A 24,214-nucleotide genomic window follows, 5' to 3' on the forward strand; every position below is an offset into this window, starting at 1 on the left:
TTTTGCAGTTTCTGGTGATAGATCCGGTACAAAAAGCAGCTTACTGCCTTCAAATACGATCGGGCCATGTAGCTTGGCATGCTGCATTATCAGCATGGTCTGAGCATGGCGAACCATGGAGGCCACAATCGGGCGCGGGTAGCGGGAGGAGTGGCTGCGTTGGTGCGGTACCCGGAACACGTTGTCAAAATCCAGCTTAGTTGATTCAGGCAGCTTCAGAATTTGCGGCAGGAGAGCACCCAGAAATTCACTCAGGTCACACGATTCACGGCCTTCCGTAAGGCCAAGGAGACGAAATCCGTTGCGTCTCGCCCTGTTGTTCGCGTCTTCCAGCGCGCGTTCAAGATGTGCAGTGCGTGAGGCCTGGCGGCGCAAGAGCTTGAGGGATTCATCTGTGGCTGAAGCTTTGTTTTCCAGCACTTCAATTCTGGTAAGTGCTTTAGCGAATTCGCCATTTAGATTTGCTATGTCAGTTTTCATTTCAGCAATATCCCTATTAGTGTCGGTTAGCAAATCTTTAATGCCCCGAAGCTCTTCCAAAATGGAGGCCTGCTCATCCTCAGGTTTGCCAGGATTATTTTTAGTAGGAGAAACCGGCTCCACACTTTTGCGTTTGCCCGGCTTCGATGTAGCCATAATAACGAACAAAATTTGATGGAAATAATAAACAAATATGAAGAAAAAACACGATGATTTTCGAGTTGAAGCTTATTTTCCTCAGGAGCTCTTTTCCTAGGCTGCCATGTGTGCTAGAGCTCACTAGCGCCCCCAATTTTCTGCAATTTCTTACAATATCTGATATAAACTCAAGAAAAGTTCAGAAAGGGCCGTCACGTGCAATGCCCTGAGTGAAATAGAAGCACTTTTGCAATGAATGCAAGAGGAACTGTGTAAGAACATAAGAATTGCCGCTGCTGGGTCAGACCAGTGGTCCATCATGGCCAGCACCCTGAGACTAGCCCTACCTGCGTACGTTCTGGTTCAGCAGGAACTTGTCTAACTTTGTCTTGAAGCCCTGGAGGGTGTTTTCCCCTATGACAGACTCCAGAAGAGCGTTCCAGTGTTCTGTGCCCGTTCTAGGGAGAGAGCCACTAATCAGTAGCTCAGCTTTGTAAAAGGAGCCCTAAGTAAGCTCTCCAGGCAGTGGCGTAACAAGGGTGAGAGGTATCCAGGGTGGTGCCACTCCTCCCCCTCCCTCTTCTCTGCCCCACCTCCACACGCTCCTTCCCCACACACATTGATTCCCTTCTCCCATACTTCTGGAATTTTCCTAGCGCCAGTGTCGGCTCTTCCACTGATGTCATTTCCTAAGCACGGGTCCAGGAAGTGACATCAGAGGAAGAGCCTATGCTGGCATGACACCAGGCTGGGGGTTGCTGCTCGCGCCATGTACGGGGAAGGGAAGCGGCGCGTGGAGGAGGGAACAGGGGGAATCCCTGTGCCAAATATATACATTTGAACGTATGAGAGCAATACAGTTTGGAAATTATGAGAAATTTAAGGATGTTTGGGACCCATTGACAAAATTTTATAAGATTGATTATTGGGTTTAGCCCTTTAGTTATACACATTCAGAATAGGGGGGTATGTAATTAATTTATTCTTTGATTTCAAGGTTGATTGTTTTGAACATTTGCATTATATTAAGTGTTTTTAGTAAAGGTAGGTGGGGATGGGGAGGGGGTTATGTATTTATTGTATCATTTAAAGGAAGTGAGTGCTGTCTATAATGTTAATTGATTGATAATATTCTGCACTTTGTGCTTGTTTTAAAATTAATAAAGATTAAAATAATAATAATAATAATACTATGTATGCTGATCTGTAACCCATTCTGGTCTCTTTTGGGAGGATGGGCTAAGCAACCAAATAAATATATAAATAATAAAAAAAAATTGCCTATAAAGAAATTTTATGCTGAATTTCAAATCTTAGATTTATAGGTGCTATTCTGGATAGCACCACAGGAGGGCGCCAATTACCTTAGAGAGAACTACAGTATATTTAATAGCTCAGTGCTGTCCTCCTGTGGTCATTCCTCATAATACAACTATAATCGCTTAATCATTGGTATAAATTTACAGCAAAGTTTACTGCACCCTACCTTCAATGTCCCTCCTCAGACTGGCCAACTAGCTGGAGGTCTTCTACCTTAAACATTCTGGAATTTATTTTTACCTCTCGCTTATCTATTAAAACATACAAAGGGCAGTAGAAGGATGACAAATATTCAGTTTATTAACTCCTTGCTTCTAAGATCTTAGAGACGTGCATTTTGGAGGCAATGTGCCACAACTGCCAAATTGCCCAGATCCAGAAGGGAGATCATAGGTCAGTTCTGGGTTTCTGACAGCCTTATCCTTGATGCCTTTGATTTTCACCACAAAGTTCAGTGGGTAAAACCAGAGATTTTTAATCTCATAGTGCTTTAGGATGGAAGTTCAAAACCAGGACTGGCCAAAAAGGTTCCAGCCTGGAACTGGGCAACTTGGTAGCCCTGGGTTTGCTTACCAGCCTTTAGGGAAGACTGCACAGCTTCTGCGACCGTTCTAGGGAGAGAGCCACTAATCAGTAGCTCAGCTTTGTAAAAGGAGCCCTAAGTAAGCTCTCCTGGCAGTGGCATAGCGAGGGTGACAGGTATCCAGGGTGGTGGCACTCCTCCCCCTCCCTCTTCTCTGCCCCACCTCCACACGCTCCTTCCCCGCCCGCGCTGATTCCCTTTTCCTGTACTTCTGTAACGTTCCTGACCAGCGTCGGCTATTCCACTGATGCCACTTCCTAGGTACGGGTTCAGGACGTGTCATCAGAGGAAGAGCCAACGCTGGCATGACACCAGGTTGGGGGTTGCTGCTCGCGTGTGGAGGAGGGAACAGGGGGAATCTCTGTGCCAAATATATAAATTTGAATATATGAGAGCAATACAATTGGGATATTATGAGAAATTTAAGGATGTTTGGACCCATTGACAAAATTTTGTAAGATTGATTATTGGTTTTAGCCCTTTAGTTATACACTTTCAGAATAGGGGGGTATGTAATTAATTTATTCTTTGATTTCAAGGTTGATTGTTTTGAACATTTGCATTATATTGTGTTTTTAGGAAGGGTGGGTGGGGAGGGTGAGGGGGTTATGTATTTATTGTATCATTTAAAGGAAGTGAGTGCTGTCTATAATGTTAATTGATTGATAATATTCTGCACTTTGTGCTTGTTTTAAAATTAATAAAGATTAAAATAATACTATGTATTCTGATCTGTAACCCATTCTAGGCTCTTTTGGGAGGATGGGCTAAGCAACCAAATAAATATATAATTTTTTTTAAAAATGCCTATAAAGAAATTTTATGCTGAATTTCAAATCTTAGATTTATAGGTGCTATACTGGATATCACCACAGGAGGGCGCCAATTACCTTAGAGAGAACTACAGTATATTTAATAGCTCAGTGCTGTCCTCCTGTGGTCATTCCTCATAATACATCTATAATCGCTTAATCATTGGTATAAATTTACAGCAACGTTTACTGCACCCTACCTTCTCTGTCCCTCCTCAGACTGGCCAACTAGCTGGAGATCTTCTACCTTAAACATTCTGGAATTTATTTTTACCTCTCGCTTATCTATTAAAACATACAAAGGGCAGTAGAAGGATGACAAATATTCAGTTTATTAACTCCTTGCTTCTAAGATCTTAGAGACGTGCATTTTGGAGGCAATGTGCTACAACTGCCAAATTGCCCAGATCCAGAAGTGAGATCATAGGTCAGTTCTGGGTTTCTGACAGCCTTATCCTTGATGCCTTTGATTTTCACCACAAAGTTCAGTGGGTAAAACCAGGGATTTTTAATCTCATAGTGCTTTAAGATGGAAGTTCAAAATCAGGACTGGCCAAAAAGGTTCCAGCCTGGAACTGGGCAACTTGGTAGCCCTGGGTTTGCTTACCAGCCTTTAGGGAAGACTGCACAGCACAGGCTGATTCAGTAGCCATCCTGAGGGCTGGTCTAGCGAGTCTCAAATGTGACCGTGGATTTGCTACTCCATCCCAGGTCAACCAAACTGATCAAGTCCTGAATTTTACCCTACTGCGTGCAGAGACTTATTCTAATTGTTCACTGCTTTTCTTGAGACAATCAGCCTGGCATTCAGTGGGGAGAAAAGGTGGACTGGATCCATTTGTTAACTAATCTAGAGAGGGATGGAGACTTTGAATATTCCTGTGTTAACACTGCATTTGAACTGGGTCATACAGGACATCACTGCTTCTTAGCTAATAGAAACATGATGGCAGATAAAGGTCAAATGGCCCATCTAGTCTACCCATCCACAGTAACCATCATCTCTTTCTCTCCCACATGCCTATCCCAGGCCCTCTTGAATTCAGACACAGTCTCTGTTTCCACCACCTCTTCTGGAAGACTGTTCCATGCATCTACCACCCTTTCCATAAAAAAGTATTTCCTTAGATTACTCCGGAGCCTCTCACCCCTTAACTTCATCCTATGCCCGCTCATTGCAGTTTCCTTTCAAATGAAAGAGATTCAACTCATGCACATTTATATTATATAGGTATTTAAACATCTCTATCATGTCTCCCCTGTCCCACCTTTCCTCCAAAGTATACAGATTGAGATTTTTAAGTCTGTCCCCATACACCACACAATACTTTAGTAGCCTTCCTCTAAACCAAATCCATCCTTTTTGTATCTTTTTGAAGGTGCGGCCTCCAGAATTGTACACATTATTCTAAATGAGGTCTCACCCGAGTCTTATACAGAGGCATCAATACCTTCTCTCCCTATGGAACCTACCATCCTTCTAGCTTTCACCGCCACCTTTTCAACCTGTTTGGCCACCTTAAGATCATCACATACAATCACACCCAAGTCCCGCTCTTCTGTCATGCACATAAGCTCTTCACTCCCTAATCTCTACCGTTCCCTCATGTCTTTGCAGCCCAAATGCATGACCTTGCATTTCTTAGCATTAAATTTTAGCTGCCAAATTTCAGACCATTCTTCAAACTTCACCAGGTCTTTCTTCATGTAATTCACACTGCTCCTTATTATGCTACTGTCTCCAAGGATAGGGAAATATCACTGAATGTAGCTCAGAAGGCAGGGAAGAGAGCAAGGTGGGGAAGGACCGTGGGGAGGAAGAGCATTTATTGTTTTAAAACAGCAGCTGATACAATCAAAGTTGAATTCTTAGAAAAGGGTAACTGTGGCTTTTCCTAAAAAGAGAAATAATCTACAAAGCTATGATGTTGTGACAGGATATCCAAGTCAAATCTCCCAGACCAGGCAGCGTGGATTTGAGAGGTTCTCTAACCATGCACGTAACAGCAAGAGCAGGACATATCTTAGTCTTTCAGACATCTTTTCTAATGAACTCCCTCCGTTAGCTCTTCCCTCAGTTCTACAAAAAGAGAACAACAAAATGAAAGGAGAAGTAGAATGGCTTATCTCAAAATGAGAACTTGTGGGCAGCCAGGACCACTGAGCTGCAAGTGAAAACATAAGAGCTGCTGTACTAGGACATACCAAAGGTCCATCAAGCCCAGGATCCTGTTTCCAACAATGGCCAACCCAGGTCCCAAGAACCTGGCAGAAACCCACAGAGTAGCAACATTCCAGAGCTGAGATTGTGATGTCATAATGCCTCATTTCCACCAATGCCTAAGAGCCAACCTCATCAGTGATGTCACAATGGCTCAATTGTCCTATACTTGGCTCACATAAGAGTTGACGTACTGGGTCAGACGGAAGGTCCATCAAGCCCAGGATCCTGTTTCCAACAATGGCCAACCCAGGTCCCAAGAACCTGGCAGAAACCCACAGAGTAGCAACATTCCAGAGCTGAGATTGTGATGTCATAATGCCTCATTTCCACCAATGCCTAAGAGCCAACCTCATCAGTGATGTCACAATGGCTCAATTGTTCTATACTTGGCTCACATAAGAGTTGACGTACTGGGTCAGACGGAAGGTCCATCAAGCCCAGGATCCTGTTTCCAACAATGGCCAACCCAGGTCCCAAGAACCTGGCAGAAACCCACAGAGTAGCAACATTCCAGAGCTGAGATTGTGATGTCATAATGCCTCATTTCCACCAATGCCTAAGAGCCAACCTCATCAGTGATGTCACAATGGCTCAATTGTCCTATACTTGGCTCACATAAGAGTTGACGTACTGGGTCAGACGGAAGGTCCATCAAGCCCAGGATCCTGTTTCCAACAATGGCCAACCCAGGTCCCAAGAACCTGGCAGAAACCCACAGAGTAGCAACATTCCAGAGCTGAGATTGTGATGTCATAATGCCTCATTTCCACCAATGCCTAAGAGCCAGCCTCAGCAGTGATGTCACAATGGCTCACATAAAAACATAAGAGTTGCCATATTGGGACAGACCAAAGGTCCATCAAGCCAGGATCATGTTTCCAACAATGGCAACCCAGGTCCCAAGTACCTGGCAAGATCCCAAGGAGTAAAACAGATTTTATGCTGCTTATCCTAGGAATAAGCAGATTTCCCAAATCATCTCAATATTGGCCTATGGACTTCTCTTTTAGGAAGTTATCCAACCTTTTTTTATACCCTACTAAGCTAACTGCTTTCTCTGCTTTCTCCACATTCTCCAGCAACAAATTCCAGAGTTTAATTACACATTGTGTGAAGAAATATTTTCTCTGGTTTGTTTTAAATCTACCACTTAGTAGCTTCATCGCATGACCCCTAGATCTATTTTTTGAACTGGTGAAATTTAACGGCGCCACATAAAACTGATGAACATAAGAGACAACTTTTCAAAATGATTGTGTGTGTGTGGGGGGGGAGGGGGACACGGACAAAACTCAAGTGAATGCTCCCTCCTCAGAGTATTGCTCAATATTGGGGGTGCTCAAGCACCCACAGAGCTGGCACCTACGCTGATGCAAGAAAATGTTCCTTACTGAAGTCAGATGGTACCAGGTTCCAAAGTAGGAGCCACCACTGGGAAAATGATTTTGGAGAATATGATGAACATTCAATTTTTTTCTGAAAGGGAACGATGTTAATGTGGAGAATACAACAGCCTTTAAATCGATCCATGGTGGGTTTTTTTTTTTTTACCAGATTTCTTAATGAAAAAAGGACACATGGCCCCACCCCATTCTGCCTCCAGCCACTGTCTTCTATCACCCATTTTCTTGCTCAAGTGTTTGTGGTGGGACACGATAAAAGGAACTGCAGAGTCTCTTTTGAGCTGATCATCCAGCGTCATGGGAAAGACACACATCTCACTGCTGCTGGGTAAGTCACTGCTATTAATCTTTCCATTTAAACTGTTTTATGGGCCACCCTTCTTACAGCGTGAACCAGAATTAAACCTCAACGGAGTATATGCAAAAAATATATAAAGAAAAAAATAAAAAAGGCATTGTTTGCCCCCTAGTTCTGATCAGGCTTACAGATAAACTAGATTGAAATAATATGGAGTCAAGCAATATTACTTTAATTTCTCATGTATAATAGAATAATAATAATAATAACAGCTTATATACCGCAATCCGGTGAAGTTCTGTGCGGTTTACAAAGATTAAGCAAAGGTACAAATTGATTGACTTTAAGAGGGGAGGAAGAAAGAGGGTTAATAGGACAGGAAATCCATTTTTAAGGAGGGAGTGATCAATAGAACAAGTTAATCGCTCTAGAGGGGAGAGAGAAGAGAGGATCAGTTGTCTAGATACTTTAGGAACAGGATGAGCTGGGGAAGGCTTCAATGGCTGGGAGGGTGTAGATGGACTGGAGTGAGCTTTGACGGAGATTTCAGTAGTTAGAAGAGAGTTTCAAGGAATCAAGGAAACTCTTCTATCTTGGCATCCCAAGTCCTCTAAATTTTCTTCACACTTCTACCTCTAACCCTCTGTTGTAGTTCCTTCCTATTTCTCCTACTGTAAACCGCGTTGAGCTCTACGAACGTGGAGATGATGCGGTATACAAACCTAAGGATTAGATTAGATTAGATTCGTTTCAGAGTGTGGGGGACAAAAAAACGCAGCATGCTTGACTAGGAACATGGGGGGGGGGAGAGGAGGGAGGTAAATGCTGTGATCATAAGGCAGGATGATCTAAAAGGCTTTGGGCACAAAGGCCAAGTTTTTAAACTTTATTCAAAAGCTGAGGATTAGAGTGAAAAGGAGAAGGGGATGGAATTTGATATGTCACCTTCCTGTGCTTGCAATCAAAGTGGTTTCCATATTATATACAGGAACATATTTTGTACCTGGGGCTATGAAGAGTTAAGTCATTTGCATCTGTCCCACAAGTTAAAAAAAATGACCCTTCAAACAGCAAAGTGTACTGAGAACAAGAGATGCACCTTGTCTTGAGTGTTACTCCTTGGGATCTTGCCAGGTACATGTGACGTTGGTCTGACCCCGTATGGCTATTCTTATTGCTATGACATAGACATGGAGGAAACCACTGCTTGCCCTGGGATTGGTAGCATGGAATGTTGCTACTCTTTGGGGTTCTGGAATCTCGATGCTCTTTGAGATTCTGGAATGTTGCTACTATTTGGGGTTCTGGAATCTCGATGCTCTTTGAGATTCTGGAATGTTGCTACTATTTGGGGTTCTGGAATCTTGATGCTCTTTGAGATTCTGGAATGTTGCTACTCTTTGGGGTTCTGGAATCTCGATGCTCTTTGAGATTCTGGAATGTTGCTACTCTTTGGGGTTCTGGAATCTCGATGCTCTTTGAGATTCTGGAATGTTGCTACTCTTTGGGGTTCTGGAATCTTGATGCTCTTTGAGATTCTGGAATGTTGCTACTCTTTGTGGTTCTGGAATCTCGATGCTCTTTGAGATTCTGGAATGTTGCTACTCTTTGGGGTTCTGGAATCTCGATGCTCTTTGAGATTCTGGAATGTTGCTACTCTTTGGGGTTCTGGAATCTCGATGCTCTTTGAGATTCTGGAATGTTGCTACTATTTGGGGTTCTGGAATCTCGATGCTCTTTGAGATTCTGGAATGTTGCTACTCTTTGTGGTTCTGGAATCTCGATGCTCTTTGAGATTCTGGAATGTTGCTACTATTTGGGGTTCTGGAATCTCGATGCTCTTTGAGATTCTGGAATGTTGCTACTCTTTGGGGTTCTGGAATCTCGATGCTCTTTGAGATTCTGGAATGTTGCTACTATTTGGGGTTCTGGAATCTCGATGCTCTTTGAGATTCTGGAATGTTGCTACTCTTTGGGGTTCTGGAATCTCGATGCTCTTTGAGATTGTGGAATGTTGGTACTCTTTGGGGTTCTGGAATCTCGATGCTCTTTGAGATTCTGGAATGTTGCTACTCTTTGGGGTTCTGGAATCTCGATGCTCTTTGAGATTCTGGAATGTTGCTACTCTTTGGGGTTCTGGAATCTCGATGCTCTTTGAGATTCTGGAATGTTGCTACTCTTTGGGGTTCTGGAATCTCGATGCTCTTTGAGATTCTGGAATGTTGCTACTCTTTGGGGTTCTGGAATCTCGATGCTCTTTGAGATTCTGGAATGTTGCTACTATTTGGGGTTCTGGAATCTCGATGCTCTTTGAGATTCTGGAATGTTGCTACTCTTTGTGGTTCTGGAATCTCGATGCTCTTTGAGATTCTGGAATGTTGCTACTATTTGGGGTTCTGGAATCTCGATGCTCTTTGAGATTCTGGAATGTTGCTACTCTTTGGGGTTCTGGAATCTCGATGCTCTTTGAGATTCTGGAATGTTGCTACTCTTTGGGGTTCTGGAATCTCGATGCTCTTTGAGATTCTGGAATGTTGCTACTCTTTGGGGTTCTGGAATCTCGATGCTCTTTGAGATTCTGGAATGTTGCTACTCTTTGGGGTTCTGGAATCTCGATGCTCTTTGAGATTCTGGAATGTTGCTACTCTTTGGGGTTCTGGAATCTCGATGCTCTTTGAGATTCTGGAATGTTGCTACTATTTGGGGTTCTGGAATCTGGATGCTCTTTGAGATTCTGGAATGTTGCTACTCTTTGTGGTTCTGGAATCTCGATGCTCTTTGAGATTCTGGAATGTTGCTACTCTTTGTGGTTCTGGAATCTCGATGCTCTTTGAGATTCTGGAATGTTGCTACTCTTTGGGGTTCTGGAATCTCGATGCTCTTTGAGATTCTGGAATGTTGCTACTCTTTGGGGTTCTGGAATCTCGATGCTCTTTGAGATTCTGGAATGTTACTACTATTTGGGTATCTGCCAGCTACTTGTGACCTGGATTGGCCACTTTTCGAAACAGGATATTGGGCTTGATGGACCTTTGGTCTGTTCCAGTAGGGCAACTCTTATGTTCTTAAGGTGAAATGCTTCAGATATCTGTGTAAATCAAGGGTGTCCAACCTGCTGCCCCCGTGAAATATTTTGTGCGGTCCTGGTCGAGGGCGATGCAGTGTTTTCCTCTGCTGCCCCCTGGTGTTTACCATCTTGCCGGCTCCCTCCTCTGTCTTGCTGCAGCGTTTGCGCATTTGTGCGGCCCCAGAAACATTTTTTTCGGTCAATGCGGCCCGGGGAAGCCAAAAGGTTGGACACCCCTGGCTGTAAAGAGTAGCCCGAGAGCTCGTCTCGATGGGCGTAGGATAACACGGGGCTGGGAGCCCTATGCCGCCCGTGTTGTCAGGGAGACAGGGTAAGGATTGGTGGGTTTAAAAGTTGCTTTGATAACATGGAGATAATTGACAAAAATGGTGCGTGATTGGAGGTCAGGGAGAAGTGGGCGGTACCGGGGGGAGGTGTTAAAAGCCGGGACCTTGGAGGACTCGGCATTCAGGGTCCTCCAGGGCGGTTTTTTCCCCGCCCACCCACCCTTTATAGATGGCCTTTGTAGCTTGGGGAGGTGGGTCTCCCGAGCTACTGGGTGCTGGGGCTCATCCGGCGATGAGTGGAGGGACGGCTGGGAGCCGTGTCTTGGGGTCTACTGACCTGGTTAAAGGGGCATGAGGTCATGCCACCCCTCAGACTCTTGCTGTTCATGGCGGGGTCGGGGGCCATGGATTGATGATTACACTATGTAGCTCGGGAAGAGCTGGCTGATCTTGTGATATGGAAGTTACAGTGTTAATTATGTTAATTATGTTAATTTATGCAATTAAGTTAATTGTTGTTGTGGTTAATAAATTGAGCTGCGGCTATATTCCAAAAAATGGTGTGTGGTCTCTGTTATTTGGTTCAAGACATAAGGGTAAGAGGGGGGGGGGGGGTTGTGGCGGGAGTAGGAGCCATCCAGATCCCGCTGTTAATATATTTTGCCTTCATGTAAACAAAGAGAAGCAACATTTAAAGGAACAAAGTAGCAAATTTATTAGACTCTCTTCATATTTATTAAACAGTTGAAACAAATATCACTTTCTTCTCATAGTATGTGAACCTCCAAACCGATTCAGCTGCAAAAGTCAATGAGCAACAGGTCTCATGAGGTTTATCTGGGTGCAATGAAGTCATCTGTCTGTCCATAAATACTGGAGATCCTTGTATTTAAGGACATAAGAATTTGCCTCCGCTGGGTCAGACCAGAGGTCCATCGCACCCAGCAGTCCGCACCCGCGGTGGCCCATCAGGTCCATGACCTGTCATGTTTACTTGATTTAGCCCTATAGCCCCCTTGTTTTCATCTATACTCTTTCCATACTCTTATCTACCCTTATCTGTATCCCTCAATCCCCCTATCCTTCAGGAATCCATCCAATCCCTCTTTGAATCCCCGTAGCGTACTCTGCCCGACCACTTCCTCCGGGAGCGCGTTCCATGTGTCCACAACCCTCTGTGTGAAGAAGAACCTCCTGGCATTGGTTCTAAACTTGTCCCCTTCCAGTTTCTCCGAGTGCCTTCTTGTGCCTGTGGTTCCCCGTAATTGGAAGAATCTATCCTTGTCTACCTTCTTCATGCCCTTCATGATCTTGAAAGTTTCTATCATGTCTCCCCTAAGCCTCCTCTTTTCCAGGGAGAAGAGCCCCAGCTTGTCCAGCCTGTCAGCGTATGAACAGTCCTCCATGCCATTTATCATTTTCGTAGCTCTTCTCTGGACCCTCTCAAGTATCGCCATGTCTTTCTTGAGGTACGGCGACCAATATTGGACGCAGTACTCAAGATGCGGACGCACCATTGCACGATACAGTGGCATGATGACTTCCTTCATCCTGGTTCTAATTCCCTTCTTAATGATGCATAAAATAAAATAAAATGCAAAAGTAAAACTTGAAAGGAAGGTTGTAAGAACACACTGCAGACAACTATCAGGCTTTTTTTTTTTTTTTTTTTACTATTTTTAATGTCATTCCTATCTTGTTAATATTTGTAAACCGTGCTGATGCTAAAAAGAAGTGCAATCAAAAATCTTAATAAACATATAAGCCTCCTTGTACGAAACTGCGATAGCACTTTCTAGTGCGGGGAACCGCGCTGAATGGCCGCGCTGCTCCCGATGCTCATTGAGTTCCTATGAGCGTCGGGAGCAGCGCGGGTCATTCAGCGTGGCTCCCTGCGCTAGAAAGTGCTATCGCAGTTTCTTAAAAGAGGGGGATAATATATCTCAGTTTAATGTGGGATCATTTAGCACATGCTTAAGGGTTGGACCCTGGTGCTTTTTTACACTTTAGAACTGATAAAAATGAACAAAATTATAAATACAATGCAGATTCACTTATAATAATAATAAAAAGTTTGTATACCGCAGGACCGTAAAGTTCTATGTGGTTTACAATAATTAAAAATGCTACAGATTGAATAAAACTTACAAAGCTATATAGGGTCTCCGGTCTATATACTGAATATTGATTGATTCCTGCTACTTGCTTAAGATATACTTTAGAAACTTTCTTATCTTTTTAACCATAGCGTTTTATTTGTTTCTAGTTGAATTATTGTGTTTTGTTATTGTTATTACAAGGTAGTATTTTTATTGAATATTATGTATGATGCTTCAGTGTTGGTTTTTCGAGAAGCGATATAATAATAATTGATTAGTGATTATACCCAATTCCAGTGTACTTGTATTCATTGATTCTATTTTGTAACTTATCGCTGACTGTCCAGCTTCTCTTGTTGTAAACCGCCTCGAACTACCATGGCTTTGGCGGTATATAAGAAAATAAATTATTATTATTATTATACATGTCCAAGGTGGGTGGGAGGGAGGGCGGGTTGGAATGTATTTTTCAGTTTCTCAATTTGAGTGTACTTTTTGAATATAATTATGGGGGGGGGGAATATATCTTTTTGTCATAAATTATAATTGTAATTGTATAGAGTTATATGATTGTATTATATTTTGCACTTACTTATGGCTTTTAAATGAATAAAGAAATAATAATACATTTATTCTTTTATACCACCATCACCAAGAGTTAAAAATTTAAAAATATGATTAAAATCTTAAAAATATCCAACTAAGTAATAAATTTGTCAAACGGAGAAGACTTGACTAATTTTCAAAACGAACAGTAAGACATGGCTTGATGAATGCATTCACCAAGCCAGGATTGTAATTTATCTGCCTGAAACGCTAAGGTCGTATCAAAAAAGGTCTTAGATCTGACACCATTTGGCTCAGAATAGGCAAATAAGTGAGAACTTCTTGTATTCCTTCATAACTCATTCCTTCTATATAACTCAAAATGAGGGGACAGATAAATTGGAGACTCTCCTGATATCAACTTAAAACAAATGCAAGAAAACTAAGGGGAAAATTCATTGATGGTCGCCAACCTATTTAGCGCGTGATAAACACTGAGGGCTCCTTTCACTAAGCTGCGGTAGCGTTTTTAGCGTGCGCCGACCCTCCACGCTACACGGAGAAACTAAGGCCAGCTCAATGGAGGCGTCAGCGTCTAGCATGCTCTAAAATCGCTACGCAGCTTAGAAAAAGGAGCCCCAAGACACCCGTTATATTCCTTTGTGTGTCGTGGTGTTTAGCGAGCGAATTCTCCCCTAAATATTCCTGCCTTCCTTTTCGAAGCATCCCCTCATGTAAACCGTGTAGATTGGCAAGAGCAAAAGTGGAAATGTCCAATCAGAATGGTGCACAAAAAAGTGTCTTTCAACTCATCTGATAAATCCAATGGTCTTTATTCATCCAAAATAACTCATACTGCAAGGCCGCGTTGTTTTGTAGCGTTACAGATTCGGAGCAAAGGTTTGACCATTTTGTTATAAATCATATTTATCCATTTGATATCCAAAGACTCCCAAGACTCCTGATGCAGGCCGGGTGGCCGAAACATGATCATGTCGAGTCATTGAGTTATTTTGGATGAATAAAGGCCATTGGATTTATCAGATGAGTTGAAAGACACTTTTTTGTGCACCATTCTGATTGGACATTTCCACTTTGCTCTTGCCTGTTTGATTTTTGTGGATTTGTTTCCCCTGTTTTAGTGTAACTGTGTAGATTGTCCACCTGTGCTCTTTCCACATGGTGATCCATACCATGTTTACTAAAACATAGTGTGCACTAACGGACATTAGCGTGGGTTGAGTGGCGAGGGTGGGGGGCGGTGCTGAAGAGTTCTCAGCTCAACCAAGAAGAGGATGACGTGAATATGGTTCAATCAATGATCTGACAAAATGTATCAAGCTCCACTGCCTCGATCAAAGATGCTTTAAATCACAGCGGGATCTGGATAGTCCCTGCTACTGTTCCTCAACACCCCCCTTTTCTCCATACCCACCCCTAAATAAAACCAACACACTTTATTTATGGTATATAGCCGCAGCTCTTTATTTAATCCAAAATAACCAATAAATTATCTTTGCATAAATTAACATCATTAACCTCAATTGAAAAAAACAAAACAACATCAACAAGCTCCTCCCAAGCTACTCCGTGTAAACCTTAACATTTGCCCCCGACCCCCCCACAAACAGCAAGCGTCTGAGGGGTGGCATGACCTCATGCCCCTTTAACCCGGGCCACCCGACCCCAAGGCACGGCTCCCAGCCGGCCCACTGCTCATCGCCGGATGAGCCCCAGCACCCAGTAGCTCGGAAGACCCGTCTTCTCAAGTCACTAGGTCCACCAAACCAAGGGCGGGCGGGTGAAATACCCTTTTGGGCCACCGTTTGATCAGTAATCAGCAAATTCAAAGTTATTAGTAGGACTACCCTGAAACAGCTTCAAACGCAGCTCTGAAATTCAAATGAGAGAGATATTATATTTACGAAGCATGTAATAAGCACAAATCAGAACCATCAAATAACAGATATATGACATTACTGATTTTCTATAATGGAGCTTATCCTATAGCCGAGGGGTCAAATGCAGATATTAGATGGGGATAAGATGGGTGGTACACAGTGTGTTGCGTGGATGGGAGGCTAAGTTCAAAGCGAGTTGTTTATACAGTTAAACGAGATATATGGAACAATGAGCGTACAGTTAATCGCCCTATGGGCTCCTTTTACAAAGGTGTGTTAGGGCCTTAATGCGTGGAATAGAGCACGCTAGATTGCCGCATGCACTAGACCTTAACGCCAGCATTGAGCTGGCATTATTTTAGAAGTGTGTCGCACGGTTTAGCATGTGGTAATTTTGGGCGTACGCTAGCGCACCTTAGTAAAAGGAACCTTATGTATTGAAGATTTTCACCTGTTTCTTGAAGTCGCAGTAGTCTGGAGCTAGACTTAGCCCCTCTGGGAGTAAATTCTGGAGCGTGGGAGCTACTCCTGGAGGGTATCACACTGTACAAAATCTTTTGATGAAGCTACAGAGACTGATGCTATATCTAATGGTAAACTGCTGGATTTTTCACAGTTGCAATATAAATTTGGCCTTGATAAAAAACAAAGTTATAAGTGGTTGCAACTGAAGCAGGCTATTCTTATGCTTTCAGGCAGACTTCCTGGGTCACCAGGCCGCACAGTGGTATAAATTATTATCTGGATATTTAAATAAAAAACCAAAGACTGGTCTTAGAGACATTTGGAGCATTGAGAGCAATAGCAATACAAAGAGGGACATATACTAAATTTATAAAAATATGGGGGCCATTGACAAAATATTGTAATGAATGAATAGTAGGATTTCTCTTCTTCTTTTCTTCTTTTCAATATCTTCTTTATGACACACATGGAGGGAGGGGTAGTGAAAATAATTTTTACACAACATGCTATAATATGATATACAATATGTAATGGATGATTGGAAAATACTTGAAGGGTGGGGGGAGGGAGAGGGGATAAAAATATGTTTAGAATATTATGTATTAGATATAAAAGTGATATTGTGTATTCATTAATTGTAATTCAATATTTTGTACACTTCATGTAAAATTTGAAAATGAATAAAAAATTATAAAAAAAAAAAAAAGGAGCATTGAGATTAAGCATCAAATTAGTGCATCTCAATGTATTTGGTCCTGGAGGATGAGATGTACAATGTCTGCGTCTATGAGGCAAATGGTTTTTCCTGTTACATAGAGCACTCTGGACCCCTGTTCGTTTACAAAAATTGGATTGCTCTAAGTCTAATAGATGTTGGCATTGTCATCTTGAAGCTGGAACTTTAGATCATTTATTGTTTTATTGTCCATTCATTAAGGCTTTTTGGCAGTCTATATGGGATCAAATTAATTGCTTGTTAGAGAACCATGTAGCATTGTCATATGACACAATTTTATTTGGCATGTCTATGAGAGCTAAATCTCAAATATCTGCTAATAATAACAAGCTTTTGATGATATTAACAGGAGTTGCCATCCAACAAATAACATATAATTGGAAGGACTGTAGAAGACTGAATTATTGTTTTTGGTGGTCTTCAGTTTGTCATGTGTATAAAATGGAAAGAGCGTTGGCAGTTCAAAAAGGTTATTATAATAAATTTAAGGATGTGTGGAGACCATTATTAAAGTATTATAATGAATAATTTACACTTTTCCCAATGTTAATATACATGTGGATTTGGGAACGGGGGGATTCTTGGTTTTATATTTAGAATATTTATATAAAAGACATAAGATATTATTTTTTATGAGATATATTATAATTGTATTTGAATTTGGGAGGGGAGTGGGGGTTAAATCTTCTTGTTGTATGATATTGTAGATTTTCAAGTGGTATTGTAATATATTGGTTTGATATATATTGTACACTTGTTGTAGTTATAAAATGAATAAAGACATTAAAAAAAAAGAGAGTGATGCTCCTTGAGAGGACCTCAGAGGTCTCAAGAGTGTATAAAGGGCTAGCTTGTTCTTTCAGTATTGTAGCTCATTTTGTCTGAGGACCTTGAAAATCAAACAGAGATTTAAATTTAGCCCTGGAAGGGCCAGCATAGGTTGTGCAGGAAGGATGTGATAGGGTCACGCTTCATGCAGTCGTCCTGCAGCATTTTGAATTAGTTGCAGCTGATGCAAATTCTTTTTGGTTAGACCAGTGTACAGGGCGTTGCAGTAGTCTAATGGTGATGTTATCATGGCATGGGCCACTGTGGTCAGTCTTGTTTTTTTCAATATATGGAGAGAGATTTCACAGCTGCGGTAGATGATGAAGACAATTGTTAAAGGTTGTTTGAATTTGCGGAATTGGAGAGTAATGAGTCTGACAGTATCCTGGGATTCCCGAGCTGTGATTTTAGGGGGAGTTCATACTTCCCAAAAGATATTTTGAAGTCGGGTATTTATCCACTTGTGTTTGGAACCCAAAGAATCTCTGTTTTGCTTGGGTTCAGGCAGAGTTGGTGGTTGTTTGCCCATTCCTGAGTTGTGGTTAGACATGCAGTCAGTTTATTCAAAGCTGTGGGCAGTGGCGCAATAAGGGTGAGTGGTGCCCCTTCCCCGTACCTTTTTAACTTCTCCGCATCAGTGTCAGCTCATCCTTTGATGTCACTTCCTAGGTGCGGGTCCTGGAAGTGAATTCAGAGAGAGCGTCGATGCTGACGCGGCAGCAACGTCACGCCGGGGAAGTAAAAAAGGTATGGGGGATGAACAGGGAGGTGGCGAGGAGGAGGGGGTGGTGCCCTTAGTAAGATGGCACCTGGGGCGGACCACCACCCCTTACTATGCCACTGTTTACTGGGTATGAGTACTTGTACATTATCGGCCAATAGAATTTTGTGTCCATTGAGTGAAGCAGCTCAGCCAGAGGTTTAGGGTAGATATTAAATAAGATGGGAGAGAGTATGGACCCTTCTGGCACTCCGCAGTTAGGTGCTGAGCAGAACTGATTGTTGTCTGTCTCACAAATAGGATTTCAACCAACCAAGTAAATACTGCGCCACGAATCTCTGTTTCTGCCCGTCTTGTAAGCGTGATATTATGATCCACAGTGTCGAAGGCTGCTGAGAAATCCAGCAACGCTAGCATTGAGGCAGATCCAAAGAAGGGACACAAGAACTGTCTCTGTTCTGTGCCCAGGTCTGAAGCCAGATTGGCAACTCCTTTCAGTTAGCCAGTCGTTGAGTTGAATGCAGACTGTCCGCCTTATAGGTTTTGCCAGAAAAGCAATGTTAAGAGACTGGTTGGTAGTTTACAAGCTTATCCTCAATGAGCGCTCTTTTTCAATAAGGGGCGCACTACAGCTCGTAGGCTTTTTGGGGATTTTGGGCATCCCTGCTCCTTTGCCTGGGGTTAGTTATTTCATTTCTGTGGCTGAAGCTATGTTGATCGTACAGTTCAGTCTCTCGTCTGCTATTTTTTTAAATCACTCTTTATTATCTTGCCTTTATTTCCTGTTTTCTGTTACTCGATGTACACCACATTGGAACACGTCTGTAAAGAGTGATATAAAAAATACTGTACTAAAATCCCTACACAGTTTGACAATAAATCCCTTTTTCCACATGATTTAATGGTCGCATTGCTTCTTCCCAAAGACAACTCTTCTACGGACCATCTCGCCCGCTTGGGGTTATTGGGTTTATCCTCCTCCTTCTCCCTCTCTCTTCAACAGTTCTTATCTAGTTTCAAGTTTAAGATTTGCTTGATCGTCTAATCGTATATTCAAGGCAATGCACACTTCTAAAATAAGTTTATGACAAAAATTCATATACTAAATACTTGACTCACAGGCCAAACAGAACCAATTTGCAGTGTAGGGATGGAAATACAATAATTGAAGGCAAGGAAAACTACAAAAGGAAGGGTTTTTGGGGTGTTGTTTTTTTGTTTTTTAAAAAAATGAAAGTAGTTGAGTCTTCGACAGGGTTTTACGATGTCTAGCAGTAACTTTTTTTAAAAAAATTCTTTATTGATTTTCCAAATATTAACAGTGCAATATACAAGTATATAAACATACTAGTGTTTAAGCCTATTACATTAACGGGTGCTAGAATAGATGTGTAGACTTTTAGCACAATGGGTCGCTGAGGCGTTTCTTTCTTTCTTACTTTATGTTTTTTATCTCTCTCCCTGCCCCCCTTTCTTTCTGTCTCTGTCCCCCTGTGTGTCTCTGTCTGTCTCTTCCCTGCCCCCCTGTCTTACTGTCTCTCTCCCTGGCTGTCTGTCAGTATTTCTTTGTTTCTGTATCTTCTCCCTTCGCGAGTGTGGGGAATTTGTAGGCGCGCATGCGCACTCCTTCCGGCCACAGACATACGGAACACGCAGGTAGGAGTGCGCATGCGCCGCTTAGGGTTTTATTATCTAGTCATTAAGCCCGTTACATTAACGGGTGCTAGAATATATGTCTGTCTGTCTCCCTCCCGCTGATTCTCTCTCTCTCCCTGGCCCCCTTTCTTTGTCTGTTTTTCTGTCTCCTCCCTCCCACTGTCTGTCTGTCATTATTCCCCATTTCCCTGTGCAGCAGCATTTCCATCCCACTTCCCTATGCAGCAGCAACAGCATTTCCCTCCTATCCCCCCCTTTCCTGTGTAGAAGCAGCAGCGGTATTTCCCTTCTCCAAGTCCCTGTATAGCAGTAGCAGCATTTTTCCCCACCCCCCTTTCCCTTCTCTTACCGCGATCTGGCCTGCTCCGTTCGGCCCCTCCCCCTTCTTTTAGTGCCGTTGTTCTGCTCGATCTGGCCTACTCCTGACCCTCCCACTGCCGACAAACCTCCGGGCTCCAGCCGCGTAGACAGCACTTTAAACACGCTGCTTCGCAGCCTTCTACTGCTGATTTCCTCTCCTGCGTCTGTCTCCGATGATGTCATCAGAGATGCAGCAGAGGAAATCGGCAGTAGAAGGGCGTGAAGCAGCGTGTTTATAGTGCTGCCTACGCCGCTGGAGCCAGGAGGTTTGTGGAGGGTCAACGGGCGGAGCGGGGCTGCTCTCCACCACTCAGTTGCTGCCACTGCCCCACAAGGCCGCGAGTGTGGGGCAGTTGTAGTCGCGCATGCGCACTTCTTCAGGCCACAGACATACGGAACACGCGAGTGGAAGTGCGCATGCGCGGCTTAGGGTTTTATTATAGAGATAATAAATCAAGAAAAGCACCTTCATGTTACAGACATCTATGAGCAACCATTTTATCCCACCCACTGACTAGTCAATAAAACCCCAAATACATAGGGGTCCTTTTGTCAAGCTGCGCTAGCGGGTTTAGCGCGTCGGACTTTTCATCACGCGCAAACCCCCGTGGCTGGCTAAAAAACTAATGCCTGCTCAATGCAGGCATTAGCGGCTAGCACGGCAGGTGGCTTAACGCGCGGTATTGCATGCGTCAAACCCCTCCCGCAGCTTGATAAAAGGACCCCATAGATTCTTTCAATAACCTTTAAAATAGTAATTTAATCCCACCCTGGATGGATAGACTCAAAGGTCTAAAATTAAGGGCTCCTTTTATTGAAAGTGCGCTAGCGTTTTTAGCTCACGCACCAGATTGGCGTGTGCTACAGTGCACGCTAGCCGAAAATCTACCGCCCGCTCAAAAGAAGGCGGTAGTGGCTAGCGCGCGTGGCCGTTTAGCTTGCGCTATTCCGCGCATTAAGGCACTCTGGAACTTTGTCGAACGCTTTCTGGAAGTCCAAGTATGTTTAAATCTGTTTTATTAAAATTTCAATAAACCAGCAAAGTACAATCACGCATGAAAAAACAGGAAATAAAGAAACAACCCACTTCCTTCCCCCCCTGGGAACAGCTACACCTAAAACGAGCAAGTTAGCAAGTCAGTTCAATAATCCGCTTCTCGCAGTAGTTGTTAAAGTGGAACCGAAAGGCAGCCAACAGCGAAGTTTCAAGTTTCAAGTTTATTGACTTTTTAATATACCGACCATCACATAGTATCTGGCCGGTTTACAATAAGATTTATAAAAATTTTAAATATAAAATGTAGTGAGTGAACATTAAAACATAATTTGACTAACATGAACGTGCGGATAGGAGGGAAAGGAAGGGGGAAAGTTACATATTTTAGAGAAGAAAGGGAGAAGTGGGGTTGGGAAAAAAACATATTGGGTAGGATCGCTTTTTTAAAGCGGTTGGTTGCATGAATTGGAATCGGAAGAGTTTATGAATAAAGTAAATGGGAAGAAAAGGGAAGAAAAAAAAAAAAAAAAAAACTAAGAAAAGGAAAATGCATCTTGAAATAGAAATGTCTTCAAATTGATCTTGAATTTATCTAGATGTTGTTCTTCTCTAAGTTGTTGAGGTAAAGCATTCCATAATGTAGGGGCAACAACTGTAAAATTTATTTTTCGAGTATTATAGAATTCTTTGATAGAAGGGATTCGTAATAGTTTTTGGTCAGTAGACCTCAGAATTCGTGGAGAGCTATGGGGGATAAGTAGTTTATGAAGAAATAGAGGCTGGTTTGCGAGATTTATTTTGAAAGTAAGCAGGATGACTTTATAGGTTATGCGGTGCGCGATTGGTAGCCAGTGTGCATCTTTCAAAAGTGGAGTAACATGATCATATTTGCCTATTTTATAAATGAGTTTTATTGCAGTATTTTGTATTAATTGTAAACGACGGGTTTCTTTTTGTGGGAGACCAGTATAGAGTGAGTTACAATAGTCTAAATGAGAGATGACAAGGGAATGTACTAGAATTGTAATTGCTTCTGTTCCTAAGATCGAGGTTAATGAACGGATAAGACGGAGTTTGAAAAAACAAATTCTTACAACTGAACTGATTTGGTCGTGAAAGGTGAGATCCTTATCGATTATGAATCCCAATAGTTTTATTTTTGTTTCCATTTGTATAGGAGTGGATTTAATAGCAATTTTATCTGGCAAAGATTTACTGTTTTTAATTGGTAGAAGTAGAGCTGAAGATTTTTCGATATTGAGAGACAATTTGTTAGTATATAGCCAGTCATGTATAATGTCAAGTTTATGATTTATGTCTGTTACGTCTGAAGTATTTGAGGTGTTGATTGGGTGGAAAAGTAATAAAGTGCCCTGCTTAGAGTTCATGACAGACGCAGCCTGGCGATCACACCCCGCCAAATTAATCATCTGAGTCCTCCGGTGGGACAGTGTGAGAGTTTGTGGATACAGCCAGCATTGGAGGATGGTTTTGAGTCCCATAAAAATAGCTTTTTGGACAAACTCAGCAGCACCTGGTCGAACAGGAACCAAGGAGGGTTTCAAGGTGAATAGAAAATTATAGAAACATAGAAATAGACGGCAGATAATAATAATAATAATAATAATAACTTTATTTTTGTATACCGCCATACCCAGAAGAGTTCTAGGCGGTTCACATTGGTTAGAACAAATTACAAGAGGTTACATGCCAAATTGATCTTAGAGTTGCGAACAAAGGGCCACGGCCCATCCAGTCTGCCCACCGCAATGACCCTCCCCCACCTAACTCAGTGAATAGATCCCACGTGTCTATCCCATTTGGCCTTAAAATCAGGCACGCTGCTGGCCTCAGTGACCTGAAGTGGAAGACTATTCCAGCGGTCAACCACTCTTTCAGTGAAAAAGAATTTCCTGGTGTCACCGTGCAGTTTCCCGTGGGTATCCAAGTGCAATTCCACAAAGATTGAATCTGGCGACAGAGACGCTTCCAGAATGCCTGGACACAATATGTCCCAGAGTAGCATTAGGAACAGAGCATTTTGGACAACAGTCGGTAGGGCTAATATGAGCCTTGAAAGCTCTAGCAGGTGCGAAGTATGCGCGAACCAGGAATTTATAATACCGCTCCCGTTCCACTGCAGCGACCAAAAAACGAGTCCCCTTTTTGATACTCCGTTTCAGCATGGCAGCAGAAATAGGCAGCTGTAAATCCCGAGTCCGTTTTGTTGCCAACGTCGCATAATCCAGGTCACCAGCCAACTCCTGTAAAAAGCGGTGGTGAAATCGTAACGGAGTAGGCACTTGCGCTGTTAGACATAGAGACTCTGACAATTTCTCCTGAATCTCTTCGGCCAGGGCTATACATGAGAGAGTAATAAAAGACATCAACGGGCCCCAAACCAGTTTAAATAAATTGCTATGGCCCAACAAGGCAGCATTCATTTTCTCATAGCTATAGGTTGAGTATAAAAAGGAAATTTGAGGTGATCATAATTTTACCAATTACGAGTTACCATCTTCATGGCTATCCCTGCCATAATTAGGAAAAGCTGGCATTTATAGGGGTCCGGGGGGGCTTAATATGCAATAATGTTCCACATATGACTGACTACCTCATATGTCAATGGAATTAATATGTCCCCATATTGACTTCCAAAAGTTGAGTATCAAAAGACAATAGAATAGATGATCCAATGTATTTCAACTGGCTCTTAAATCTATCAATATTTCTTTCTTCCCTCAAATAAATTGGCAAGGAATTCCACAATTGGGGAGCCACAACCGAAAAAATATATTGTCTCCGTTTATTAATAGTTTTAAGTGTAGGAACAGCTAGCAGATGTTGGTCATTAGACCGAAGGATTCTAGTGGAAGCGTAGGGAATTAGAATCCTATCGATGAAAGCTGGGGACTTATAGAGCTGAGCCTTACACGATAACAAACATATTTTGTAGATTATTCTACGCGACACTGGAAGCCATTCACTTTGGATGCAAGCAGCGTCTTACCTGCGGTTCACCACATATTAGCATCTCCACGTATTCACCCTTATAGGACCCTCAGGGACCCCTGAAGAAGACTATGTCGAAACGTAGAACGTGTTGGGTCCTGCGTCCCTAGTGGACTAGGTCCTTTAAGGTTTTCATGTGGATGATTTTACTTTTATGTGGATGATTTATTGTACCTTTGGAACTTTGACATTTTAACATGGTCATTCCACAGAGTTTCTTTTGATTTCTTAAGAAGTGGTGAAATATGATCAAATTTCTTTGCCGTCCCCCTCTCTTCCCT

The 24,214-nt window shown here is 42.5% G+C and overlaps 1 protein-coding gene across 1 annotated transcript in view; it reads left to right on the forward strand.

Moving 5' to 3' along the window:
• The first annotated feature begins 7,267 nt into the window (after positions 1–7,267).
• The window catches only part of ADGRE1 (adhesion G protein-coupled receptor E1), a 73,135-nt gene continuing 56,188 nt past the window's right edge, over positions 7,268–24,214 (forward strand). The window contains exon 1 of the mRNA XM_033925104.1: positions 7,268–7,288. The gene's annotated coding sequence lies outside the window, so the exon portion shown is untranslated. The remainder of the gene's footprint in view (positions 7,289–24,214) is intronic.

Source organism: Geotrypetes seraphini, chromosome 16, assembly GCF_902459505.1.
Source record: "Geotrypetes seraphini chromosome 16, aGeoSer1.1, whole genome shotgun sequence".
Classification (NCBI taxonomy): domain Eukaryota; kingdom Metazoa; phylum Chordata; class Amphibia; order Gymnophiona; family Dermophiidae; genus Geotrypetes; species Geotrypetes seraphini.